Raw genomic sequence first — 27,966 nt, forward strand, 5'->3', positions numbered from 1 at the left:
ATGTGTTTGGTATTTAAGTGTTCGCTCTTCTCTTGCATTGGTCTAGATATACTTACAGGTAATATAAGTCTTCCAACTTTTTCTTTTTCAAATTATTTTACTATTCTAAATACTTTGCATTTCTATATTGATGTTAAAGTCAGCTTGTCAATTTCTTGAAAAAAGAGGGCATGTTGGACTTTTGATTGGGATTGAGTTGAATCTACAAATAAATTTGAGAATTAACACCTTTAACAATATTGAGTCTTCAAACCCACGAAAATGGCATATCTCCATTTCTTTCTTTCCTTTTTACTTTGTCTCAGAAATTTTTTCTAGTTTTTAGTGTACAGGTTCATAGTTTACTTTGCCAAACATATCCATAAATGTTTTATATTTTTGTTGTTTAAGTAATATTGTCTTTAAAATCTGCTGTTATTGGGGCACCTGGGTGGCTCAGTGGGTTAAAGCCTCTGCCTTCAGCTCAGGTTATGATCCCAGCATCCTGGGATCCAGCCCCGCATCGGGCTCTCTGCTCAGCGGGGAGCCTGCTTCCCTTCTTCTCTCTGCCTGCCTCTCTGCCTGCTTGTGATCTCTGTCTGTCAAATGAATAAATAAAATCTTTAAAAAAATTTGCTGTTATTGTTTATTGCAGTTAATTACTTTTAATTGGTAGTCATATTAAAATGATATTTTTTGAGCATATACTATATGCATTCTCTTGCTTTATCTTAGAATTATCATGATGAGTAAAATAATAGGTCCTCTGTCCTTTTCAAGTTTACAGCATAGTGAAGGAGACAGACATCGGTAAAACAGTGACACAGTAAGTGTAATAAAAGAGGAGTGCCTAGTCCATTAGGACACACAATGAGGCAGTTTGACTTTACTAGGAGAATAATTTGGCCTATAAAAGTGCAAAGGAATTGAGGTCTGAAGAATGAACAAGAACTGACAAAATAAAGAAGGGAGAGGAAGAAGAGTCTAACCAGAAGAAAGAAGATGGGCGAAGACTGTCTGGTGGGAGGAAACACAGTGAGGAGTGGTACTGAGGGATGATCATGCTAGTTAGAAGAGAATAAGAGAAACCATGACATTAGATTTGACTTGAGAGATAGCTTAGTGGTAGATCATAATCTGAAAGTCATCTTTGTCTTTAGCCTGAATGGTTTTAGGCAGGAACATAACATTATTATGATTACATTTTAAAAGGTCAGTGTGGCTGCCATGTGAATAATGGATTAGAGGGGAGCAACAGTGGCATTAGAAGAGTTAAGTGGATATTACAATTGTCTGAGATGGTGGTTTGGAATAGATGATGAATTATAAATGGAGAGAAGTGATTAAATATAGGAGATAATTCAGAGAAAACAAATATGTTAATGATCGATTGGATATGGCCGGTAAGGGAGATGAAAAGGTTGAGGATGGTATCAATGTATCAAATGACTTTTTTTTCCAAAGATTTTATTTTATTTAACAAAGAGAGACACAGTGAGAGAGGGAACAAAGCAGGGGTAGTGGGAGAGGGAGAAGCAGTCCCCCTGCCGAGCAGGGATCCTGATGTCGGGCACAATCCCACGACCCTGGAATCCTGACCTGAGCTTCATGAAGGTAGACTCTTAATGATGGAGCCATCCAGGCACCCCTTAAATGACATTTTAAAGACAAGCAAAAGGGAATATGAATAGATCATTGATATGTGTGTTTGGAGCTCAGAAAAGATATCTAGGTAGTAGAGAAACATTGCCCAAAGGAGTATAGCTATCAGTTGAAATTTTACATGAAGATGAAACTATCTAGATAAGGATTATAGAATGAAAAGGGAATAGGGCCGCTGTTCCTGTTTTTCTTGCTAATTCAAATACATTTTAGCTATTAGTATGTCAAGATGATCTTTTCATATTCTTTTTTCCACCAAAATTTCCAATTCTGTCAGTTTTTCTCCTTCAATTTCTTATATTTTGTCTTACATTTGTATAGTTTACTTATGACATTAAACTTGTACCATTATTAATCTTTTGCTAATTTTATCAAGTTCTCTGTAATAATAATAACAGAAGATAATTTGTCAAAATGCTAATTCCTCATGTGATACCCCAAAATTTACATATAATGGGGGTTTGTTAATTAAACTCAACTGGCCATATTTGCTCTGTAGATGATCACTAGGAAGATAAAATGTGAGTAGTCTGGGGAAGAAAAATTGAGAATGAAGTAGAAGAAGAGTTGTGTTATGATATCTATATTCATAAAATATTAAATTGTAAGTAGATATGAGTACAGATGGTGCCTTACTTATGACAATGTTTGACTTATGATTTTTTTGACTTTCCAGTGTGTGAAATCAGTACACATTTGGTAGAAATCACACTTTGAATTTTGAATTTGTGCTAGTGATATGAGGTATGACACTCTTTGGTGATGCTGGGCGGGGCAGCGAGCTACATCTTCCTCAGCCATGTGGTCACGAGGGTAAACAACTAATACACTTACAACCATTCTCTACATATATGACCATTTTGTTTTTCAGTTTGAGCACAGTATTCAGTCAGCTTCATGAGATGTTCAACACTATATGATAAAATATGCTTTGTTTTAGGTAACTTTGGCCGACAGTAGGCTAATATAATCCTCTGAACATGTTTAAAGATAGCCAGATTAAATCACAGTGTTTGGTAGGGTAGTGTATTAAATGCATTTTCAGCTTTTCCTATTTTCAACTTATGGTTTATTGGGACATAACCTCATCATAAGTCGAGGAAGATCTGTATTTTGCAAAATTAGCTTTTTAATTATTTACAATGATGGTGATGATACCTAGGTTTGGTTTTTGTGAGGTTTTCTTTCCCTCCTCCCTTCCTTCCTTCCTTTTTCTTTTTCGTTTTTGGAAAATTTCACCACAATTTGAGACATCTCCATTCTAAATAATAGCTATTTCATTGCTAAATATAAAAAAGTAAGAAGTAGGCTGATAATATATAAATTGTCCATTCCCCTTTTAGATGCCATTTATTATTTATTCATAAAGCAATCCTTAATCTGGGAGCTGAGCCAATAAATTGATTTCATTTTCATGACTTATAACAGTTTTGGATAAGAACCATTGTTACAACTTTGTAAAATTGGGTAACTGTTTCCTGACAACCTATAGGAAAAAATATGGTTTCCTATAATAAAATACTGAACTTCATCCAATTCAGAGAAATATGCTGAATTCATAAACAGAAAATTAAATTCTCTAATGTAGAATGAATATAGATATTATGGCCACTGGAATTGTTCCTAAACTTGAGCTGCTATTACTTATGCAAAATGTCCAAGGAAGATGAATGGCTCATTGTTGAACCCATTGAACAAAAAGCTTTGATTTCCAACAGTGATTTTAATCAAGACTCATTATATGATTTAGAATAAGATACTTAAAAAGTCCATGCTCCTGTTTCATCATCAGTGAAGTAGAATGAAAAATGCACTTTTTCTTTGTTCTTAAACCCTTAAAGTTGTAAGGAATGATACTGCTAGTGTACCCTACTAATATAAATGCAAATTATAATAATTTAAAAATTATTTAAATCTAAGCATCAGCTAAATAAATTAATTCTAAAATAAACTAGGGGTATATAGGATTAAACATTTTAAAATGCTGTATATGCTAAAATATATGTTTCATTTTTCCCAATGCAACACTTTCCATGCAGGTAGGCTTACTGTTAAGAATAGGGGAAGACATATTTTGAATATGAAGTGAAACTGTAGCAATTAGATCCAAGAGCTAAGGGGCTTTATTTAATAATTATAAGTTGAAAGCTAATCTGCCCACAAACTATTGAAATACTGGGGAGGATATCTTGATTTGTCTGTAACTAAGAGTCTTACGTATGGAGACAGATAATTTTTTATTTGGAATTATCATTCTTCTTCCATTATGGCATGGAATATGTGTAGTTTTCATAATCCTTTGCACATATTAATGTATGATATCTGAGGAAGGTAAAATACCAAGTGAAATATGTAGTCATTTATTTGTTTTCATTTTTAAAAAAGAAATAGAAACTGTCTTAGGTTCTAAGGATGCAAAGATTCGTTAGACACACCAAAGAGTTCAAGATCTTTCAGAGAAGAAAAACATATGAAAATGTATAATAAAGTACTAACTTGATAGGACATTAGTGTTGATATATGTGGTGTTTTAGAATGAAATCATTTTAGAGAGATGCATTCTTTAAAAATAGCATAAAGACTAAAAGCCTTTTTGAAATACTTTTGGAAAAATTCTGTTACAGATTTTACTAATTCATTCTTGGGCCAAAACGGTTGTCTTGGGCTTTTCCTTAACATCTTTGAAGATGATTTATTGACTTCAACATTTGAAAAAATCATATCTGTATCCTAAAAAATATGTTATCCCTAATGCAAAGGATTTATATGAGTGAGTATCCATAGTGGGCTGTGTAGAGTAGCCAAATTTACCTACCCATTCCTCTCCTGAATGCAAAGCTCAGACATATTAATACAGAATCTAATTTTTATGTCAGTCTTTCACTCCTCTTCTCATCTATTCATTTGATAAATGTTTATTGAGTACTTAAAATATACAGGGAATGTGCTGGACATTGGGCTATAGTGATGACAGAAATTTATTCTTCCTGGTGTAAAAAAATAATACAACTGACACATAAGCCTGAGACTGATGTGGGGCTTCATACTTCTTCATTAATTCAAAATAGCTAGGTCCAGGATACTAATCCAACCTGAGTTTCCACACCTGTTAAGGTCAGAAATGCTGGTAAAGTAGGGAAGGAATGGAAAATCTGCCTCTGTTCTTTCCCTATGGCCTAGTGTGTCTTTCGGCAGGAGAACTACAAAAGTGAATTGAGAGGGAAAATAAACAAGGAGCAGATTTTGCCTTTAGGCATAGAACTGACCCAGGCTAGTAAAATGTGACATATAAATTAAGGAGAATGCACAATGGAAAGAATGATCGGATAATGAAATAAAGGGAAAACTATGAAACATCAAATAATAGAAATAGAAAATGAAGCATAATAAATACGTATCTGAGTAGAAAACTAATATTTGTCCTTGCATAAATAAATGATAGATTGCAAATTGGTGGTCAGACAATACATGCTAGGGAAACTTTGGGTGAGAAATTTATTTAAGCTGATATAATTAAGTGATGTTTAAAAACATGTTATTATTTGAGCTGGACCTAGAAAGGTAAGTTACATCATATAGTGAAGTAACAAATACTTGCTAAAATTCTGTCATTTGGTAGCAATGAGACTCTTGGACTTCCTTGTAAAATGGGAAGTTGGGTTGAATGAACTTTTTCAGTCTGAACCACCCACTGCATGCTCTAATTTTATGGACAAAGATAGAAGCTCTTAGGTAGCTGGAATAGAGGAAAAATGTGACAGGCAGAATAATGGTTCCTAAAGATTTCTGTGTACTAATCTCTGGAACCCATGAATGTGTCATTGTACATAGCAAAAGGGACTTTGCAGTTGTGATTAAGCTAAGGACCTTGAGATGAGGTGATTGTTCTGGATTATTCAGGTGAACTCAATCTGATTACATGGGCACTTAAAATTGGAGACACTCCTGGTATTGTAAGAAAGGGGGAGACAGTGGAAGAATGGTCAGAAAAAATGTAACATTGCTGACCTTGAACATGACAGAAGGGGACCACAAGCTAAGGAATATGGGTGACTTCTAAAAACTGGAAAAGTAACAGCCCAGTGACATCTTGATTTTAGCCCAGTGAGACCAGTGTTGGACTTCTAACCTATGGAACTGGAAGATAAGAAATTAGTATTGTTCTAAGTGCTAAGTTTGTGGCAATTTTTGTATTGGCAGTAGGAAACTAATGTAAAAGTGTTTATGTAAAGGTTACAGTAGGTCCATGATGCAGAGGGAAAAAATATCAAATGTTTTTGATGAACAAAGATAAGTTGGTAAGAAATTTGGCTGAGCTGAAGAGTGTGTATACGGGAATAACAGAAGATGAATCACTACACACGAGTTAAATTACTGAGGGCCTTGAAGCTTAGGCAAAATAGTTCTATTTATTTATTTGATTATTTTTCATATGGTAAAATCATAATAGAAAGTTATCAAAAATTCTTGAGAGGTATAGAGTTGAAAAGAAAAAAGTATAGAGTATACTTTGCATTTTAACAAATCATTAAAACATAAATCATAAAAGTTAAAATATTCTTATAAAATTAATAATACAGTATGCATATTTAAAGAACTATATCTTATTTCACAAGAGATTAAATTCTTTTTTTATAATTTTAAAAATAAGATTGACTCCAGCAAACTGTCATTATTTAAGTAAAAACATTACCATATGCATACATAACCTACATGATTACTTGCTTATCAATAATAACAGTGAAAATAGTAACCCCTTTGTTAATAGTCCATAGTTTATGTAGTCCTTGCAGGCCTATGGCATCTTGAAGAAAGTTTCATTTAATTAAAAAAAATGAATATCTTCTAGGGACTAACTTTAGAAAGAAAGATATTTTTGCAGAAAATTTTACTGAGAACAGATTTTTTAACATACTTTAATGGCAGCATAAACTACTGGATAAAGTTAGCCTTATAGAAGAAAGATGAGTTTATGATAATTGTCAAAGTCCTAATGAAGAGTTAATGAAATCCTCAAATCCTGCTGGCTGTATTAATGAAAAGACTCAAATGCAAAATCTCTGTGGGAAGTTTAATCTTTGTCACATTTAAGAAGTGGCTAACCAGTCCAACTTTATAACTGAGTATATTTAAATGGGGTATTTCTTAAGGGAAAAAAAAAGTCAAATAGGAGGAAAAGGAGGTGAGGGACAAGGGGGAGAGGAAGAAGAAAACAGGATTTCTAAGAGTATTACTATTTACAAAAGTATAAATTAACTTTACAAGACCTGACTTATAGTTAAGTAAGCTCTTTTAAGGGTCTAGGTAATTTGGGGCCTCAGGAAAATGAGATGGAACAAATCTATTCCTTTGCTTTGGAAAGAAAGTGATCTGCTGTTTCATTTCTTCTTTGGGCAACTCACTGTAATATCACACATGGTAACAGTCTACATAGGTATGAAACAGGTTAAATGGAAATTTAGTAAGATACTTCAAATCCATAACCCAGGAATTGGCTGCTTAAAAGACATTCACTTTAAAATTCATTTTAACTTTGGCTTTTAAATAAAATCTAACCAATGTTACTTGATTTCACATTCACCAGAGCAATACACATTTAAGAAATTTTGGCATTATCATGAGCTAGTGAGGTTATGGAATAAAGGGAATCCTTATATGTTGGTAGTGGTTGTATAAATTGATACAGCAAGTTTTGAGAATGATTTGGCAGTATCTGGTTAAGTTGATCAGGATCTAGTGTTCCGCTTCTAAGTGCTGTATTTACTTCAGAAAAACTATTGCATATGTGCACAAGAAAATATGCACAAGGGTATTCAATACGACATTGTTGTTTATAGGAAAAAAAAAACTAGAAAAAAACCTAAATATCCATTATTAGAAGTGGATAATTTATATATTCAGCAGTCAAAATAAATAAAGAAAATAAGCAGAGAAATCTTGAGAGAAAAAGTCAAACTCTTAAGAACTCCTACAATAAGATGCCTGTTGTTTTAAAATTTGAAACCTATAAGAATAATATATATTGTATGTAGACACAACATATCATATTTGTATGTAAAAAGTGCGAAAACTTGGATGGAAAGGATACATTTCAATTTGTCTAGGATTCAGTGGGGATGGCATGGAGTTGATTGAATTAGGATACAAAAAGAGAATGATCAAACCTTTACTCATTATGTCTTTCCACAGTTATTCAAAGAAAATGTGAAAGCATTTTTGTTTAATCTGAGAGTGGGTACAAGGTATTTGTAATCTTTTTGTACTTTTCTGCATTTTCAAATATAAACCAATTGAAAAATAAAGGATCATATTTTATTTCACCATATATATTGATCATCTCATGAATAATCTGGTAGTGGTTTTAATTTGAGTTGCTTTGTGTGGTTCCATTAATTCTATTTCAGTCTCAGATCATACTATTTTTCATTTCAGGCAGCTGGTTTGTATTCTTCCTTAGATTGTGTTCTGATAGCATAAGGTCTCTCTAGTACTATCATGCATTTGATGATCCACTTACAAAGTTCTTTCTCAAAGATTTTCAGAGTATCTCTAGAATTGTACTGAGCAATATTTTTACTAGTTTTTTTTCAAGATTAAACTGATTGACCCAAATAAGATTCATTAAACACAAGCTCTGGAAAAATAAGGTCACCATGAAAAAAAAAAGTAACTTTATTCTGGACTGGCTAATCTGATTGACAGAGTTAAATATGTGCCATTTCTGAGAGAAAAGACTAGTTTGTCATTAGAGATGATCTTAATCATTGATACCAAGGGATTCTAATGGGGGCAGCTTTGTTCTTTCCTCTTCATTCTTGGGAGAGCAGTTGACCCCTTAGCTTGCTTCATTACCATTCTTCACAATAAATCATTGGCCCATTATGGACAGCCATTTAGAGAGCAATAATAATAATAGTTAACATTTAAGGAGCTTTTATTATTTTCAGTGCTCTAATCAGCACTTTACATGGATTATCTCATATCATTTTAACAACTTATGAGGAAGAAGCTATTATTATTTACCTTTATAGATGCAGGAACTAAGGTTTACAGGGGCCCATGAAATCTCAAAAGAACATAAAAACTCTACATCACTGACAGCATAAACCTAAATTAAATTGTATGCTGAAAATATTTCATTCTACATTTGATAAATGTCTCAGCAAAGAAAGCCTATTCTTTAATTCGCAAAGAAATATGGAAAAATGTGGGAGATGATATTTGCTGGTGACTGGAAAAGAAGAGGTATGGATATGTGGTAGGCATCAAGAAACACACAGAAACTTCCAGTAAACGGAAGTAAGTTCTGTTCTTTCCTGATAATATTGGCAGGTAAGTCCCACATAGTGTATTTTTCTTGTTTTCTATATAGCTTGAGGGTTCCTGTGGAAGAAATCAAGTCCTAAATATCAGAAGGAAAATAGTGGACCAGGGATAGGTTTAGTACATGCATGGCATCTGTAAAGGGTAGTCTGGGGAAATGCACATGGATGACTATTCAGGAAGGGTGTGGGGCTGGTCGTGCATGGAGGCAGCACAGTCATACAGGGGAAGGCTCAGAAAGTTAGATAAGCCTGGCTGCCTCAGTCGGTTAAGCATCTATCTGATTCTTGGTTTCAGCTCAGGTCATGATCTCAGGGTTGTAAGAAGGTGTCCCCAGTCTGACTCTGCTTAGCGCAGTCTGCTTGAGATTCTTCCTCCTCTTCTTTTTTGCTCCTACCCTACCACCCACATGTGTGTATGCATGTGGGCACTTTCTCTCTCTCAAGTAAATAAAATCTTAAAAAAAGAAAAGTTAGCTAAGTTAATGGTAAGTGACACGCTGCAGGAGTCTTATGCAAGCAAGGAGCGGAAACGGATTTTGGATAGATTGAACATATTTCATAGACTGAGGCAATTTGGAAATTCTCAGTGTTCATGTGCAGCTTGCATATTTAATACTGCATAAATGTTACAGCAGAGCAGTCCAATAGAAACCTCTCTAGCCCAGGTCCAATTGGAACAGGTTTACATGAAAAAAAGATTTTTGTTCTTTAAATTTTAGTATTTTTATACCCATTGCACCCTCAACCTTTTCTCTTGAGAAAAGAGAGAAAGCTTTCAACTTTCGCTCCTTCTCTCCATTTACTCTTCCTTTCCCCTCCTCCAGAAACCCAAATTTACCATCTATTAATTATCCAGTACAACTTTCTTATTCTGCACTATTCTGTCCTTGCTTGAGTAAATCCCTTTTGCTCCTAATTTTAAAATTGATCTTTTTTTTTTTTTTCTTTAGTTCTTTATCTGCCCATCATTTCTTCAGGTCAGAGGGTGGGAAGAGAGGTCAGTGAGTTCGGTTCTCTGCTTTCCCCTGCAGAGTCACTTCCCATTGGCTCTGCCCCTTGACCACAGACAGGTCAGAGCTCCTGTCCTTCATAGAGGACCCTTATTTTGACTTACCCAAACCACACGCCCTTCCTTAGTTTTGGTCTAGGAATAGTAATAGCTCAGATTTTCTAGCTTGGACTCTAACCCTTTTAAGATTTCTTTATACTCTGCCCACACCTTGATAAATATATATTATACAACAATCCCAGTTTGAATGTGTCATCTTTTTCCTGTTCGGACTCTGACCAAACCAGCCATTTTAAGTCTCTTTTCTTTTATTTCACACTTTCCTGATTTAGTTTGTCCTAGATACCCATTTATCTATTATCTACTATCTATCTACCATCCATCATCTATCCATCTATTTTGTGATTTCCTGTTTTAATCTTTATTCCATTAGGTAGCTTGTAGAGTAAAAATATCTCAGGAATAAAGCAATCTGGTAGCCATGTGGTCATAAGCAAATCACTTATTTCCTCTGAACCTTACTTTTTTATTATTTTTTTTCTTTTTCTTCTAGAAAATGAGGATAGTTACATTAGATGATCTCTAAGATTATCTTCTGGTTTTATGATTCTACAGTTTCATAAAATGAGCAGTATATAATTTTTCAGTCTCATTGATTGCTTGTCTCTAGCCCTTGCTTTATTGTGACTTTATATAAAGACGATGTCTTTGTAAAAGTCCACTTTTGGGGTGCCTGGGTGGCTCAGTGGGTTAACCTCTGCCTTCCACTCAGGTCATGGTTTCAGGGTCCTGGGATCGAGCTCCACATCGTGCTCTCTGCTCAGCAGGGAGCCTGCTTTCTCCTCTCTCTGCCTGCCTCTCTGCTACTTTTTATCTCTGTCAAATAACTAAATAAAAAAATCTTTAAAAAATATAATATCACTTTTTATATATAAAAATTTAAAAGGAAGAAAATAAGCCTAAATGGGTTCAAGATATAAAAATATCAATATAAAAACACAAAGTAAACAGCTAGTATAATTATGTAGCTTTGAATTTGAAATTTAAACAGTAAAATTCTATCCAAAAGTAGAATCAAAAGAAGAACGTTAAACACAGGTAGTTATGTATTTAATGCAAATTGATTATATGTCCTTTGAACCTTTAGCTTGAATGAGTACAATTTATTGATATTTTCAAGCATGGGATATGGGAAGAACAGTTTCTTTATATGTTATTTATAGAAGATTTAGCTGGCAGTCGAACTTCTCGATTTCATTTGCCTGATATGTCTTTAGGTGTGAAGAGAGAGTTTTTTGAAATATGTGACATTTTAAAAGGGGCAAAGAAACATTCTATATTGAATGGTCAGATCTCAAGGAATATTTTGTCCATACTTAGCTTTAGATAGAAGATTGAACAATTTTAAGATGGAGTTTTTGACCACTCTTTCATTGGACTTGATATTAAGATAGCAAACCATAATATGATACTAATATTTCCAAATAACAGTATGCATCGTTTTCTAGCTGGAAGGTATTTTCTTCCAAAGAAGTCAAGCAAATAAACCTGTGTTATTAAAGTTTTTACTTTTGATAGCCCCAGAAAAGAAAAAAAAACTGTGCATAGTGTACAATATTTAAATTCCATACTTGAGACAGACCCATGCCGCCATGCAATTGGCCACAGAATTCAGTTTCTGTCACGGAATTTGCCCTGTGGAGATCACTGTGCAGTCCACTCTCATGTGGCTGACTGAGAGGCGAGGGGGAGCTTTACATTTGCTTTGCCTTGGCTCTGGCTTAGGAAAATTGCTCAGGCAATTGCTCTTTGTAGCATGTAATGCTGTTAGTTCTTACTCCACTGCTAATAGCCTCCCACTCCCAACTAGACCACAAAGACGTTGGAAGAAAGAAGAACTACTATATCTCCTAACCCTGTTGACCCATGTATCAATAACAGGGGGTAGCTTTTCAGTCCTACTTCCTCACACTGTGGATGTCACCGAGGATGCCAGGGTGGAACTATTTAGTGAGAGTTGAGCCCAGCATTTCCCAGCATTGTGCCAACATTCTTCTTCTAATTCAAAGAGATTATAAGTTTCATGAAGAAATAAAGTGAAAACTTTAGAAAAGGTAGGAAAAGGAAGGGAGATTCTGAATGCAAATTTATGCATTTCATGTAACTTTTTTTATGCTAAACATGTGAATATGTATATTTTATGTTTTTAAGGATTGAAACAAAAGATTATGCTACTAGATTCAAGCTAGGAAAGTGAGGAGCTGATATTAAAATTTGATCAGCTTCTTGGTGGCATATGTAGCATTTACAATAATCTCTTCCTGTTTTTGGTGACATGGTCACTGCATCTGATGAAGGTCAGCATATCATGCCCACCCACAGTGTGCGTGGGCATACAGGTGACTCTGTAGGCTAAAAACATACACTTTTTTTTTTAATGATTTAATGCTTTTTTTTTTTTTCCTCCTCCAAATAAACAATGGATATTTACTGAAAGGTGCTATCCTTTGGAAGAGATTCAGGGAAATACCATGGAATAGATTTACTTTTATATGTAATATATTAATTTTAAGATAGACATTAATAGTCCCTTAATACTCTTTCAGTAGAACAGAAAGAAAAAGCAATTTATTCACCAGCACTTAATTGACTTCTTAATGGGCACATTGCTAAGAAATAAGAAATAGAAAAAAATGTCGTGTCTATTTAGTTTTCACATAGACAGTGAGGTTTGAGAGATTAAGTTTTTCCTTAAAGAAATAAAGACAATACATGGAGTTGCTCATTTTTATTGTTCACTGCAAGTCAGACTGCTCATTTAATGGAACTTAGTAAAGTTCAATTGTTTATCAGACCAACTTGCTGTTTTTTTTCCCTTGGATTTGACCTTATGGAAATGGTAATCTCTCAAGATTTTGTGGATGGAACAATAAAGAAGTATAAAGACTTCTCTACTAAATCAGCTGATTAATCTTATAGAATAACAAAAAAAATTGAATTTACCTGATAATATGGAACCAAGTTAGTGCCTAAACAGTCCCTTAATACTCTTATTACCACAAAGAAAAGCACCTTATTCACTTTATTTTACATGAAATAAAACACTCTATTAATGTTCCATACAGGGAGAGAATCTAAATTCTTATCTCCCAAAATGTATATGTTCAAGGTTGCCCATTATAAGAGGAGTTACTGTGGTCTGGGAGTTGCCTATATACTGTACCAGATGCTTCTGTTCCATCATTAAAATGTGCCAAACCATTCACCTCAAATTTTGAGCACCTACCAAGTTAACAGGAGGATTCCTTTTTGTTTTATTGTTTTGGTGGCTTCATTATCAGAACCAGTTTTCATTAACAAATATATAAATTAATCATAACTTCAGCGCCCTGAAAGTGATTCAGAATAAATCAGCCATGACCATTACCGCCAACTGAGACCATTGGAAAGGGGCCCTGGAATAGTGTAATTAGTTGCCATTACGTGGCTGCAAAGCCTGCAATTTTCCTACTGACTCCGTCCCACTGCCTTGCTTAAGTAAGTATTTGCACGCAAACTCATGATAATTGATCCCCTTCTGTGTCAAGTGTCTTCATAACTTTAAAAATTAAAGATGCACAGTGTCTCAAGTGGCTTGGGTAGGCAATTTTATTCCAATTTTATTATCACAATGGGTCCATAATATGCATGGAGTGTCCTTTCTAATTTGCCATGCCTGAGCAGTTACCTACTCTGTTTCTGTATTTGCCTGTTTTTCCGCCTGTTCCTTCTCTTCCAGTCTGGATTTCCCCTCATTTTCTGAGAAAACAGGAGGCTACTTGCAGGAATTAACTAGCTATTCAAATTAGTTGCCCAGAATCAGGATTGGCTTAAGCAATGTGTTGTTTGCTGCTAAATCAATCGTATCTAATACACAAGAAAATGATTTCTTTCTCTCGTTTCTGGGATTGAGGAAAGATGTCTAAGTGACCAGGTACAAATGAAAACTTTGCTCTAAACATTAGAATGTATTTTTAAAATACTCTCAGTACCAAATTACAGACAGTAAGTGTTTTGTGTTGGTCTCAGCCTACACAATAGTGATGGCACTTGTGATGAGCACTGGGTATTGTGTGTGAATGTTGAATCACTAAACTCTACTCCTAAAATCAATATTGCACTATATGTTAATTACTAGAATTTAAATAAAACTTTGAAAAGAAAAAGAAAATAGTGATACTATTGGCTAGGAAAGCCTATAGCACTCCCCTGGGTTCTTATGATTTGTGGTGAGCCCCACTTAATGTTTCTCTGACCAGAGTCCCTGTTGTGGCTGGACTGGTTCTTGTGATTCTCCTTATTGCAAGACACGCCTCAGCAACACCATCAGAGAACTTCGGTAAAACAAGGTTTATTACTCACAAATCCTACAGGGTACATGGCGCATTCATGGTCACACAGCAAGGTCTGAGGTAAAGAGATTTTGAAAGCAAGCTCAAGGATCTGCAGTTCTGTCTTTATTGAGGTCAAGGGAAGGGTTTTTTTTTCCTAGGGTTTTTTGGGTTTGCTCTTCATTGGTGAATTTAAAACATAATAGCAGGAATTAAAGCATGGGAAAGCAGGGTCACTCTAGCAGTCAGGTATCTAGGTCACCCAGAGCTTTCTAAAAGGAGAACTTCATAAATGGGGCCGTCAGGCTCTTTATCTCATTGTGTAGCTGGCAATATGTTTATTTGAGGTGACTGGCTTTGAAGTAGATCTCTTGGCAATCAACAGTTTAATGTCAAGTACTTATATTACAATCAAAACTAATTGTCAGGCACTTACACTACAGTGAGGCAAATAGAAAAAAAAACTAGATTATCTAGCCAAATGAATTGATAAAAATTATTCTTAGGACAAATTGTAACACACATGCATGATGCTATACATAAGCTGAATATAATTTAAGGAGCAAGTTATTTAATTACGAGATCATTTTCTTTTGTTTCCTTTGGGTTCTTTTATCATATTTCTATTTTTGTTCTATTTTCTAGTCAAGTCAGTGGTTTTCTATTTATTAGTATAATGGAATGTATATTATTCATTTTATTGGTCACTTATAAAATGAAACAATAAAAATTCAAATCATCCTTTGCTACAGGAACAGTTATATAAGCAGTGATAATATCCCACTTCCGTAACAAATGCATCAGGGTGATGTATTTTTAGCTGTCCTAGGGCCATTATCTCAGCCTGAATTAGGACCATTGTGTGTCACAAGAAGCCTTTCACCCAACAGTAGTTGAGAAATCCTATCGGGACTAAGTCAATAAATCAAACTCCAAAGTCTTCAAGAGAAAGAATCTAAATTTTGTCACAAAGTGAGCAAAAACATATGGGTGTTCACTATTTCATGGAAAAATGTGGTTCACTGATCTCAAAAAAAAAAAAAAGGCTCTGTAAATGAAATCATGAAAACTGCACTTAGCCAATAACTTTATCAAATTGCAAAGTTTAGAATATCCTGAAGATGACCCACCCCCACATATTTCCAAAATTGGGAGGGTTTTCTTTTATATAGTGAATTATGCCTATAAATGAAAAGGGTCTGTTCTTTGCAGCACATGCAGAATTCAATGGAAGTACTTGAAAATCAGACCCATACTTGAGATCACCAGGAGTCCGACATTTATAAAGATTTCTAGTTACAGAAGCCTGAGCCTGCCTTCCTTTGATTTGTTGCAGTGTGAACCATTGGTCCATTCATGAAACTCTCCTGCCAATAAAGTCTTTTAAAGAACTTGTCTTTTGTGGTGATCTGATTGACAACTGTTCAATAAATCTTCAAAAAGATTTTTCAGGGGATTATAGATATTAGTTATTACTTCTAAAATTTTTTTCTGATTAAATATAAATTGTTTCCTATAAGTTTACTCATTTTATCCTGATTTCTAGTCTCCCATTCCCATTGAAATCCAAGTATGAATTTAATTATTGTCAAATGCTGCCATTTGATTACTTCCTGGCTTCATGGGACAAGAAGTCAACTTCATAATGAGTTCTTAGCACAGCCGTGGATTATTGTATGAATTTTGGTGATAAACACTTGACTTTGGTGCCCAGGATTACTCATCTATAAGATACTTTTGTTATGTTCAGAAAGATGGAACAAAACAAACAGCAATGAAATAAAATGTTCATGTTGTCTTAAAAAAAAAAGCTATTTTCCATTTTAACTACTGATTAAGCAAGACATATTAGTATTTAAAATTTTAAATGTTTGTGATATAGTATTAGAAAACATGTTTTTATTACCTTAAATTATCTATTGCAAATTACCTTGTATATGTAATTGAATATACTTATATTTATTGCTCATTTTTAAATGAATAAGAAAGATAACTTTTTATCATAATTAGGATGAAAATTTTATTTTTACTAAAACTAATAAGAAAAACACAAAGAATGAGGTCAGATTTAAATTTTTTTTTTTAAAGAATTTATCTATTTGAGAGAAAGAGTATGAGAGAGAGAGAGCGAGCATGAGGAGAGGGAGGGTCAGAGGGAGAAGCAGACTCCCCGCCGAGCAGGGAGCCCAATGTGGGACTTGATCCAGGGACTATAGGATCATGACCTGAGTCAAAGATAGTCGCTAAAACAACTAAGCCACCCAGGCACCCCTAAAACGTGTTTTAAGGTATAGTTTTATTTTTTTGTGTGGGACTTAGAACAAATCTCAACTTCCTCCTAGCTTTGAAGCAAAAGTAAGCCATCTTGTTTCTCTAATTCCAGATACTTTTTAAGGTCTGCAAGTGGCATGAAACTGTCCCATTTTATTCTGTTTGTTTATCATCTATCTATCATCTATCATCATCATCTATCTAACCTCCCTTTATCTTGTTTCCCCTAAATGATTAAGTTCTTATCAGCCTCCTATGAGTTTTATTAAGCTAAATATATTGTAAGCAATAAACTAAAGAGATTCATTAAGTTGAATCTCTACTCAGCCACTAAGCATATACGGCTTCTCTAGACTGTCTTGTTTGTAACTAACTCCATGTAACTATTAAGAACTTGACATAGATTGTGTGATTAAAAAACTGAATTTTTAATTTTATTTGATTTTAATTAATTTTAGTATATGTGCTGCCGAAGCGAGCACTGATTTTAATTAATTTAATTCTAATTTCAAAATTGATATTTGATTCACTTAGTTAAATATTATTTTGTTTGGAAAACTTGGGTATGTGAATTTACTTTTTCTACTGTATTTTATCAAACCTAAATAGGTACTAATGATGAATATAGTATCTGGAAAGAGGTGTTTTGTGAGTATATAATACATTCAAGATTTCAAGATTTGGTATTAAGTTAAAAGAAAATTTCAGATCTAGCTGGCTTTTTATTGATTGATTCATGAATTGGGAAGCATCCAGTCTAGAAAAGAGAGAGACTTCAAAGAGTTGAATAAACTGAGGGTTTTATAGACTGAAGTGAGCTAGAAACAAGGGAGTTATACTGGGCATTGCTTATTTGGAGCAAAAGGAAGTCTGAAGATGATCAGGTAATTTATGGTGAGTGAGCAAGTGCTAATTGGTTGTATTAAGCCTTCCTGTTCTGAGAGCTGATCATAGAAATTTTAAGTTTTAATTTGCTGTTGAGGGGCTTAGCATGAGTATCCATGTTGGCCCTAGTCTGGATACTTTAACAGCATAAAAAAAGAATGTAAAATATTATGTTAAAAATTTATTTCTTATCAGTTAAATGTTGAAATGACTGTATTTTATTATTTTATTTATTTTAACTATTTATTTATTTTAGGGGAGAGGGGCAGAAGGAGAGGGAGAAAGAGTCATAAGCAGACTATGCTGAGCATGGAGCCCAAAGCAGGTCTAGATCTCTTGACCCTGAGATTGTGACCTGAGTCAGAGCCAAGCGTTGGATGCTTAACTGACTGTGTCACCCAGGTCCCTCGATCATATTTTAGAAAGGTTGGGTTAAATCAAGTATATTATTATCATTTTCATTTTAATGTATTAATATAATAATATTGTATATTATTTTAATAGTGTATATAATTTAATTTTAATGTATTATTTTAAATTTAATGCAGTTTTAAAATTTTAATTTTAATTTGAAATTTTAAATACAATTTTTATTATAAATTTTAGTTAACATACAGTGAAATATTGATTTCTGGAGTAGAATTCAGTGATTCATTACTTACATACAACACCTAGTGCTCATCCCAAGTGCTGTCTTTAATACCCATCACATATCTAGCCTGTTCCCCATGCACCTTCTCTTGTTAAGAGTCTCTTATTGTTTGTTTGTTTCCTTCTCTCCTTTTTTTTCTCCCTTTCCATATGCTCATCTGTTTTCTTTCTTAAATTCCACATATGAGTGAGATCATGTGGTATTTGTCTTTCTCTGACTTATTTCACTTAGCATGATATATTTTAACTCCATCCACATTATTGCAAATGACAAGATTTCATTTTTTGATGGCTAAGTAATATTCCAGTTCATACATATACTGCATCTTCTTTATCCATTCACCAGTAGATGGACATTTGGGCTCTTTCCACAGTTTAACTATTGTTGATATTGTTGTGATAAACATTGCAGTGCACGTACCCCTTCAAATCTGTGCTTTTGTATCCTTTACGTAGGTAAATATTTAGTAGTGCAATTGCTGGATGGTAGGGTAGTTTTGTTTTTAACTTTTGAGGCACCTCCATACTGTTCTCCAAGAGTGACTGCACTAGCTTGCATTCCCACCAACAGTGCAAGAGGTTTTCCACATTCTGACCAACCCCTTTTGTTTCTTGTGTTGTTAATTTTAGGTATTCTGACAGATGTGAGATGATATCTCATTGTGGTTTTGATTTGTATTTCCCTGTTGATGAATGATGTTGACCCTCTTTTATGTGTCTAATAGTCATCTAGATGTCTTCTTTGGAAAAGTGTCAATTCATGTCTTCTGCCCATTTCTTAACTGGATTACTTGTTTTTTGGGTGTTGAGTTTGATAAGTTCTTTATAGATTTTTGGATACTAAGCCTTTATCAGATATGCCATTTGCAAGTATCTTTTCCCATTCCATAGGCTGTCTTTTAATTCTGTTGATTGCTTCCTTCTCAGTGCAGAAGCTTTTTATCTTGATGCAATTTATTTTTGCTTTTGTTTCCCTTGCCTTTGGTGATGTGTTTTGTAAGAAGTTCAATGGCTGAGGTCAAAGAGGTTTCTGCCTGTGTTGTCCTCTAGGATTTTGATGGTTTCCTATTTCATGTTGAGGTCTTTCATCCATTTTGAATTTATTTTTGTGCGCGGTATAAAAAAGTGGTCCAGTTTCACTCTTCTGCATGTTGCTGTCCAATTTTCCCTTGTTGAAGAGACTATCTTTTTTCTATTGGATATTCTTTCCTGCTTTGTTGAAGATTAGTTGACCATATAGTTGTGGGTCTATTTCTGTTTCTGTATTCTGTTTCATTGATTTATGTGTCTATTTTGGTGCAAGTACTATGTTGTCTTAATGACTATAGCTTTGTACAGCTTGAAATCCGGAATCGTGATACCTCTAGTTTTGTTTTTCTTCTTTAGAATTTCTTTGGCTATTCGGAGTCTCTTATGGTTTCATACAAATTTTAGGATTGTTTGTTCTAGCAAACAATGTGAAAAATCCTGGTGATATTATGATAGGGCTTGCATTTATTGTGTGAATTGCTTTTGGTAGAATAGACTTTTTAAAAAAGATTTATTTATTTATTAGAGAGAAAGAAAGAGAGAGAGAGTGGGAGTGAGAGAGCAGGATAGGGGGAGGGGCAAAGGGAGAGGGAGAAGAAGAGAAGCAGACTCCCCACTGAGCATGGAGCCTGACTTGGGACTCACTCTCAGCAGCCTAAGATCTTGATCTGAGCTGAAATCAAGTCTTAGAGGCTTAACCTACTGAGCCACGTGGGTGCTCCAGGTAGCTTAGACATTTTAACAATGTCTGTTATTCCCCTCCATGAACATGGAATATTTTTCCATTTCTTTGTGTCCTCTTCAGATTTTTTCATAAGTGTTCTATAGTTTTCAGAGTACAGATCTTTTACTTCTTAGTTAAAAAGAACACCTTAGTTAGGTGTTAGGTGTATTCCTATGTATTTTATTGTATCGGGTTGCAAATAGGATCAATTTCTTGATTTCCTCTTCTGCTGCTTCATTGTTAAAATCATTTTCACATGTTTCTCTTTAACTTTTTAATGTGGTGATTAGAAGGTTTGAACTTATATGTGCATCTTACATATATTTCTATTTGACAACACTGTTAAAGAACAAATATCCCAAGAGAAAGGGTAGTATAAGCTGTACTGCATATAAAAATAAACTTGAAATAGTTTGGTATGAAAAAATTTTATCTTTGGAAGAATAATTGTTTTTCAGAATTAAGAAAAGGGAAGGAATAATAAAGAATGTATTGATCACTTTGACTATATAGAATGCATAAGCTGTGAATTTCTCTGTGTATTTCTTTTAAGAATCCCACTGTGAAGAAAATTAAAGAGCAGCAGTTAGTATGTTGTGGAATCAGTTCTTCTTATCTTCTCTAGGGGGAAAGTTCTCTTGCTCATCCCCTAGAGCTGGGTGGCATTCAGATTATCCTTCTGGACATTTATTTCTCTCCTAGAGGAAGGGCTCACCTTATGTTGATGATTGGATCAAGGATACTTGCTTATCTTATGACAAGGTCTTTATCTTTCTCTCCCTAGGGGAACATATTGTCTTTATTTCTGTTTTGTGCTAAGTTTTAGTATTGGAAAATATGTATAAGTATGCTTGCACAATTTCAGTATGCAAATCTGCTCTTTCAGTTGTAAATTTATGAACTCTATATGCTGAGAGTGGGGATCGGGGTACATGGTTTGTCATTTTTTAGCCACCTAGAATGGGTGGATTAAATTGGTAATTTTCAATGGGTAGAGAAGTAGGTATCCCTGTTTCGGCTTTTGGTCTAAGCTATACTTTTTAAAAAAATAAACTTTACTTTGAATTAACATTTTTATTGTGATATAGTCAACATATAACATTGTGTTTAAGGTGTACATGTTGATTTGATACACTTATATATTACAATATGATTACCATGGTAGTGTTAGTTAACACCTCCATCATGTTGAATCGTTAGTTATTTCTTTTTTGTGATGAGAACCTTTAAGATCTTTTTTCTTTTTCTTAAAAGCTTTCAGGTATATATTTCCTAATCTAGTCTCCTGGAGAATCTTTTGGAATAAAGATGATAGTGTATTAATCTTAATTTGCCTTGTGTGACTTTAATTTAGCAGATGCTGATTAATGACATAATGCATTGAGAAATATGCCTAATCTAGATATGCTCTTGTCAGATATGTTTGATCTAAACTTCATGATGGGAAAACAGATACATCTAGAAAGTGGGTTGTTCTACAGATTGACTCACCTGGACTATTTGAGTAGTTAGTATCACAAATGACCAAGGAAGGAGCATATATCTCTTGTAGATATCTACAAGATATCTTGTAGATTGAGGGAACTAAAGGGACATAATAGTCAATGTTATGAACCACTGGATTTTGAAAACATATTTTAAGATAATTGAGAGTGTTTGTGTATGCGTATGGATAATACTAATGTTAACTTTTTTTTTGGTGTGGTAATGATGTTGTGGTTTCATAGGATACAATGTTCCACTTTTTGGGGCATGCATGCCAAAGTATTTACGGGTGAAATTTAATGATGTCTGCAACCTACTTTGGGAAGTTTGATAAAAGGTGTGTGTGTGTGTGCACGCGTGCATGTGTGTACATGTAGAGAGAGAGAGAGAAAGAGATGAATAGATAAAAAGTAGGTATAGCATAATGTTAACAGCTGGTAAATCACTGAGATTTTTCTGTGTTTTCAAAAAAATTTTTTTAAGATTTTATTGTGTTTTCAAAAAAATTTTAAAACTCTCAGTGGATTTAACATTTTTCAAAATAAATATTGATACATAAACATTTTTTATATATGTGTCACATTGGGGATAAGAAATGTAATTGATAATTCTAAGACCCCCACATAGGAGTGACAGATATTTACAATGTATATGACAGATGGCTAATAAAACTAATTTGTAGGGGCATCTGGGTGGCTCAGCTTCTCCCTCTCCAGCTCCCCTGTACTTGCATTCCCTCTCTCGCTATCTCTCTTTGTCATAAATCAATAAAATTATTTTTTAAAAAAACCTAATTTATAGGAAAATTTTGAGATCAATAAGAAAATATAACCTTTTTAGAAGTAAAATGTTTAAGATAAATAGGTTATCAACAGAGGAATAAAGACAAATGGCCAGTAGACTTATGAAGTGTTTATCACTGATAATCAAAGGCAGAAATCTAAATATAATATCAAGGTAGAAATTTTGTCTTTCATTTACTAAAATATTTTAAAATTATAAATAACAAGGCAGTCCAAAGCAACAGGTAAATCTGCTGGTAAAAGTACAGTGTTTTGAGAAAACTAATTGTAAGTTTGTTTTGAGTAACATAGCCTAAGAAAATCTGAATTATCCATAAAATAGCTACAAAGATTTTTAAAAGCAGGATTTTTAAAAGACAGAGTGTTATAGATTCTGGATTCTGTTTCCTGATATTTAAAATAGAAAGTATTTTCAATGCCTGCCTCTGGGGGATGTTGCAAATATTCAGTGAAATAACTAAAATTAAGAGGATTAAACAAGATGATAAAAACATAGTAAACAGCAGTTAATACCATATTCAAATAGAAATGACCAACACAGAAACCCAATTAGGGAATTAAGTAAATAAATTTTGTAATTTCTATACAACTAAAAACAATCAATGTATTGAAATTAGGTTCAAAGATTATTTGTTACATTTTTAAAAGAAAAAGTCATGTGGGACGCCTGAGTGCCTCACTTGGTTGAGCCTCTGACTCTTGATTTTGGCTCAGTCATGGTCTTAGGGTCATGAGATTGAGCCCTGTGTTGGGCTCTGTGCTCAACCCAGAGTCTGCTTGACATTCTCTCTCCCTCTGCTCCTCAGTGCATTCTCTCCCTCTCTCTCTCTAAATAAATGAAATCTTAATAAAAAAGAAAAAGTCATATGTACCTTCCAAAAAAGTGTTTAGTATCATCTTGTTTTTATTAAAAAAATTCATGAAAATGAATTCATAACCATGTAAAAGCATAAAAGGCTATATAACAGCAATTACTTAATGGTAGAATTATGGATAGTGTTAATTTTTTTCTCTTTTTCTCTAAATTTTTCACAATCATTTCATTTACTGATGTAAAAAAACCTAGCGACAACATTATAATCTTCTTCTATGAAAATGGAATATGGTTTCTAATTCCCTGTCTAGATTAAAAAGATAAAATTGATAAGGAAGATGAGCTCAAGAAACCAGTATAGTAAGGAATTTAGCATCATGCAAAGTGTCTTCCCAGTCTTTCGAAGTACTCTACAAAGTAAACACAATCAGGGTGGTGTTATATTTTATTAGAAATAGAGTGGTGTGATGGAATCAGATTGATTTGGGTAAAGACTGATTCTCATGTCCATCATGGATTTAATTTGGGGAAATTTTATTAACATTTCTGAATTTTCCTTTTCCCATTTGTAAGCAGAATAATATTACCTAAATAAGAGTAGTGTGATCTTTTAAATGAAATAATGAAAGTAGGTTGACATGCATAGTCTCACCTAGTCTTCATAGACTAGTGAAGTGTTCTGAACATGGTTCCTTGCAAAGTTCATCTGACTTCAAGACATACTCATACATGCTTTACAAGCCCTAACTCCAGATCCTGGAGGTATAATGTTTCTTTTATCTTATAGCCTGAAGTGAACCTCCTTGGTAGGTATGATAACCTAGGAGTGTAACATTTTCCCATTAGACCTTAAGTTCCACTGAGATACCTCAAAGTGAATCTGTGCCAAAATTCAGAAACACAAAAACACAAGGTTCGTCTTGCTCTCCAGAAGGCTTGGTTGAAATAGGGTGACAGAGACTTGAGCCAGCTACAGAGGAATGGAACTCAGAGGGATTCAAGAAAATGCCACTTGAATTTGTACTTTGTTTATAGCTTTTACATCTTCCTAGTGAATCAGATTGTTCCCTATAGACTCAAAGCTTGGGTTCAGTACACAGCTGAGATTAGGAGACCCAATAGCATTCTCAGACCTCAGATAACCAAATCAAGATAGCATTAAAATTAAGAGACAGAGATCAGTAATGCATTGTTACAGCTTTGAGACTGTATGGAAATGATTATACTTCTCTTCTCCTGAGACACTTGCTATACCATATCACTGAATCCTACACATCTATCACCCTTCACACATTTAGTCGTTTAGGCAGCTTCTGGGTATAGAGGGAACAATGGTTAATTTAAGACAACATAACCGTAAATCTAATCCATTTATTTACTTATCAAGAAAAGTTCTTGGCAATTCAAATTGCTTGATTAAAAAGCCATAATGTTATCATTCAAAGTAAAAGCAGCTTTTTTTTTTTTTTGCTATATTTGCAAATTAGGCAGGATTTCTCCTTTTTAATTGCCCATGCTAACAGTTTTTAGTATATGGGCTCATATGGAATAATACAGCATGAAAATAATGTAGAGCACCACAAACGTCTTTCTGAATTCTCCCCAGTTTACTGCATTATTAAATAGTACATAAATTATTCAATGTCCTTTATTGCAAAAAAATATTTTTTTCTTGCAAACAGGATCAAAACTAAGTGACATTATTTAAGATTACTAGGCATAGATTATAGAATATTTTTTTTAAACTAAAAAAGACCTGACCTTCATTTACACACTTCACTGATTGAAGCACAGGGAAATGTGATGACAGAAAAATAGGGAGGCAATTTAGTTTATTTACACAACAAATAGCCCCATTTGTTGGTATTTAATGTTTGCTTTCTTACTGCCTCTGTGCTCTGAGATAAAGATTTGAGCATGTACTTTATTTTTGGTTATCTGGCCCCAACAGAAGGTTGCCTGGGAGCTGGAAGGGCAGGCATTTAAAAACCCAAATATTTAATTACCTCTCCTGGCCTGGTTCAGAAGACCTTCTATTGCACAGAGAAACAAGAGTACTTCTGCTTGGGCTGGTGCTTGGTTGTTTCTGAGAAAGAATGTCTGATACTCCCTCCATGGGATAGGGAGCAAGTCAAGAATTAACAGCCTTGTATCATCTCGCATTTGTAGCTCAAATGGAGAATTCCCACTTTGGACACCAAGAGCCAACTATAAGTATAATAAGCATGCTACAAAAGATGGAGCATTTTTCACTCAGATCTGATCATTCATTCTTTTTTATACTGATCTCAAATTTGCTTCCATGTAACTGCTGCCGATCGGTCCTGGTTCTCCCTGAAGCAACATAAAAGAGACCTAGTTTTTTTCCACACTGTAGCTCTTGGCTGTTAGACATCTCCTATAATCCACAAAGGCCTGTGTTAGACCCTGTGGTATTTTTACTTGTAGTGCTTAAAAAAATTAAGTATTTACAAATCCGTATTATAATGGAGGATATGAAATTCTCCCTTAAAGATCAAGGACTAGCCCTTTTTGAGACTTAAAAGAAAATACGTGTAAAGTTTTAAAATTTATAATATTTCATCATAGCATCTTTGTGATACTGTAAAAAATTTGGAAATTGGTAAAAATGTGATTATATACTTAAAACTGTGAGAAATTGTGGTAATAGTAGGTTTTGTAGATGCATTTATAAGGAAGTCTCTTGACCAAACTGAATAATAAAATATATATATTTTTAGGGCATTAGAATTCTTGTGAAATCAGAATTCACTGGTAATTCCTTTGGAATGCGTGAGAGGGTACATGTCACCGGGGTGGGGTGAGGAGAGGTGTTTTGATGAAAGCCAGTGGAAGAGTTTTAAGAATTTCATTTTAAAAGGAGAAACACCTTGGTCTAGTTAACATATTGCATGCCTGTTGAGATCTTATTCTAAAGCACTCACAACACAAGAGTAATTTTAATAATTAGGACTGTCATTATGCTACTGCTGACAACTTCCAAATGTCTACGGGAGCTAAAGGTCTGTGTGTGTGTGTGTGCGCGCGCGCGCGCGCCTGCACGTACACATATGACCTCGCGCACGCATGTGCCCATTTGTGTACCTTTATCCTCTGGTTTTCAGCAACATTTAGTATGTAATAAAATGAGATTTTACTTGTTACAATCAGCTGTAGTCAATGAGGAAAGGTGAGGGGAAAGAAAAGTAGAATTCCAAGATTAATATTATTTGAAATTAGGTATTTGTTTCATTGTTATTGTTTCTTTGTACTTTAAACTTTCTTTTCTTGAATATGGAGAAAACTTAATGGCAAGGAGAACTTTAATAAATCCCTTTAATAAAACAAACATCAACAAGAAATCTTTTGCTTTTACTGTCATGTCTTGTTTGATGTTCTTATTAAAGCAGTTGAAAGGATGTTCTGAGACCCAGAAGGCTTTATAGCCATTATGCAAAATCCAGACAGAGGGGAAAAAACAAAAACACAAAACCCCATGCATTTATCGCTTACACTCACAGTGCATCAGAAAACACCTGGAAAGATTTTTTAGAAATACTGATCATTCCCAGGTCCTCCCTAGAAAAATTCTTGTTTTATTCGTCTGGGGCTTGGACATTGTTATTTTATATATCTTCCTAGGTGATGTTAATGTGTAGCTAGGACTTAGAACAACTAGTCTAATTGAGAGCATCATAAACATAAAACTTATACTTGGCAGCTTCAACACTTGAATTAAGCACTTTTGTGGAGCTATATCTCACTGTCTCTAGCTAGTTGTGATGGTTTATTCAGATCCAAAAAATATGGTTGTTGGTCAATAGATGGTTAGCTTAATACTATACTGATTTATCTTATGCCTGGCTATCACTTTTGAGTAAGACTGAATGGCTGATCTGCCTTGCTAGTGCTGCCACTCTGCCATTCTCCCAAGTAGGCATATTTAATTGTCCTTGATTACCAATTAGCCTACACAAAGCATCATAATCTCCTTCAGTGTTGCTTTTGAGGCAACCATGCCTAATGACTCAGAATTGTTCTGTGACATTCAAACTATATACTACTACTGCACAAAAGTTAAAGCACTAGGCATTTCTTTGGAAAAAACATTTGAAATGAGATTTATAAAAGTTAAATGCTCACTGATTTTATATATATATAATAATAAACTCTATTTTCATTATTATGAAAAAATGGGGATAAGTATCCATAAAATTCTATAGCCCCCCCCAAAAAACCAAATGTTTAATCATGAGTAGATTCTTTTATGAGCTTATTTAAGATAAGCTTTAGAGGGAGAGTGAAGTAGAAAATTCTGGAGAAGCCAGATGAATATTTAAGTTGCATTCAGTTCCCAGACTAAGGACTCTGTATAGAAAACTATGTTACTTGGGTTATGGCATGTGAGTATATGACAGATAGGAGAGGATGAGTTAAGAAGAATATAACATGACTTGGTAGGGGCCAGTGTAAGAAATATTTGTTTGTTCCAATCTGAAATGATCTCTTGGTGGTTTATATGGGATCTGTCTCATAAAACAGGAGTGGGGGAGAACACAAAAGTCATAAATGAAACATCTGACACAAAAATTCAGATCCAAAAAATACGGTTGTTTTAAATAAAAATTGTTATTAAAACTAAAATTTAAACATAAGGAAATATATTTAAAGAGGACATATGCAGGGGAAATTTGTACAGGGTACATTGGGAACTTATCTTATTCATTGTGTTCTTTTCTCCCCACTCTTGTCTGAGAAGAGAGATGCCTTACCTCCTTTTTTCACTTTCTTCCTGAGTATTAGATCAGTTTGTATACTGTTTTTAGTTTTCCATAACTGATATCCTTGAAGAGAAAAAAAAACCCTTTTTGTGATTGTACTCAAAGTCACTGTGGCCATATCCTGGTTCTTTCTTTCAGCTTGAAGATTATATGTACGGAGGGAGCCTTGCTATAAGTC

The 27,966-nt window shown here is 34.1% G+C and overlaps 1 protein-coding gene across 6 annotated transcripts in view; it reads left to right on the top strand.

Annotated features, from left to right (window-relative positions):
• Window positions 1–27,966, top strand: part of LOC101670340 (casein kinase 2 subunit alpha' interacting protein) — a 122,197-nt gene that overhangs the window by 52,657 nt on the left and 41,574 nt on the right. The gene's annotated exons all lie outside the window — the stretch shown is intronic.

Source organism: Mustela putorius, unplaced genomic scaffold (genome assembly GCF_011764305.1).
Source record: "Mustela putorius furo isolate JIRA1106 unplaced genomic scaffold, ASM1176430v1.1 tig00003834_pilon_pilon_pilon, whole genome shotgun sequence".
NCBI classification, from domain to species: Eukaryota; Metazoa; Chordata; class Mammalia; order Carnivora; family Mustelidae; genus Mustela; species Mustela putorius.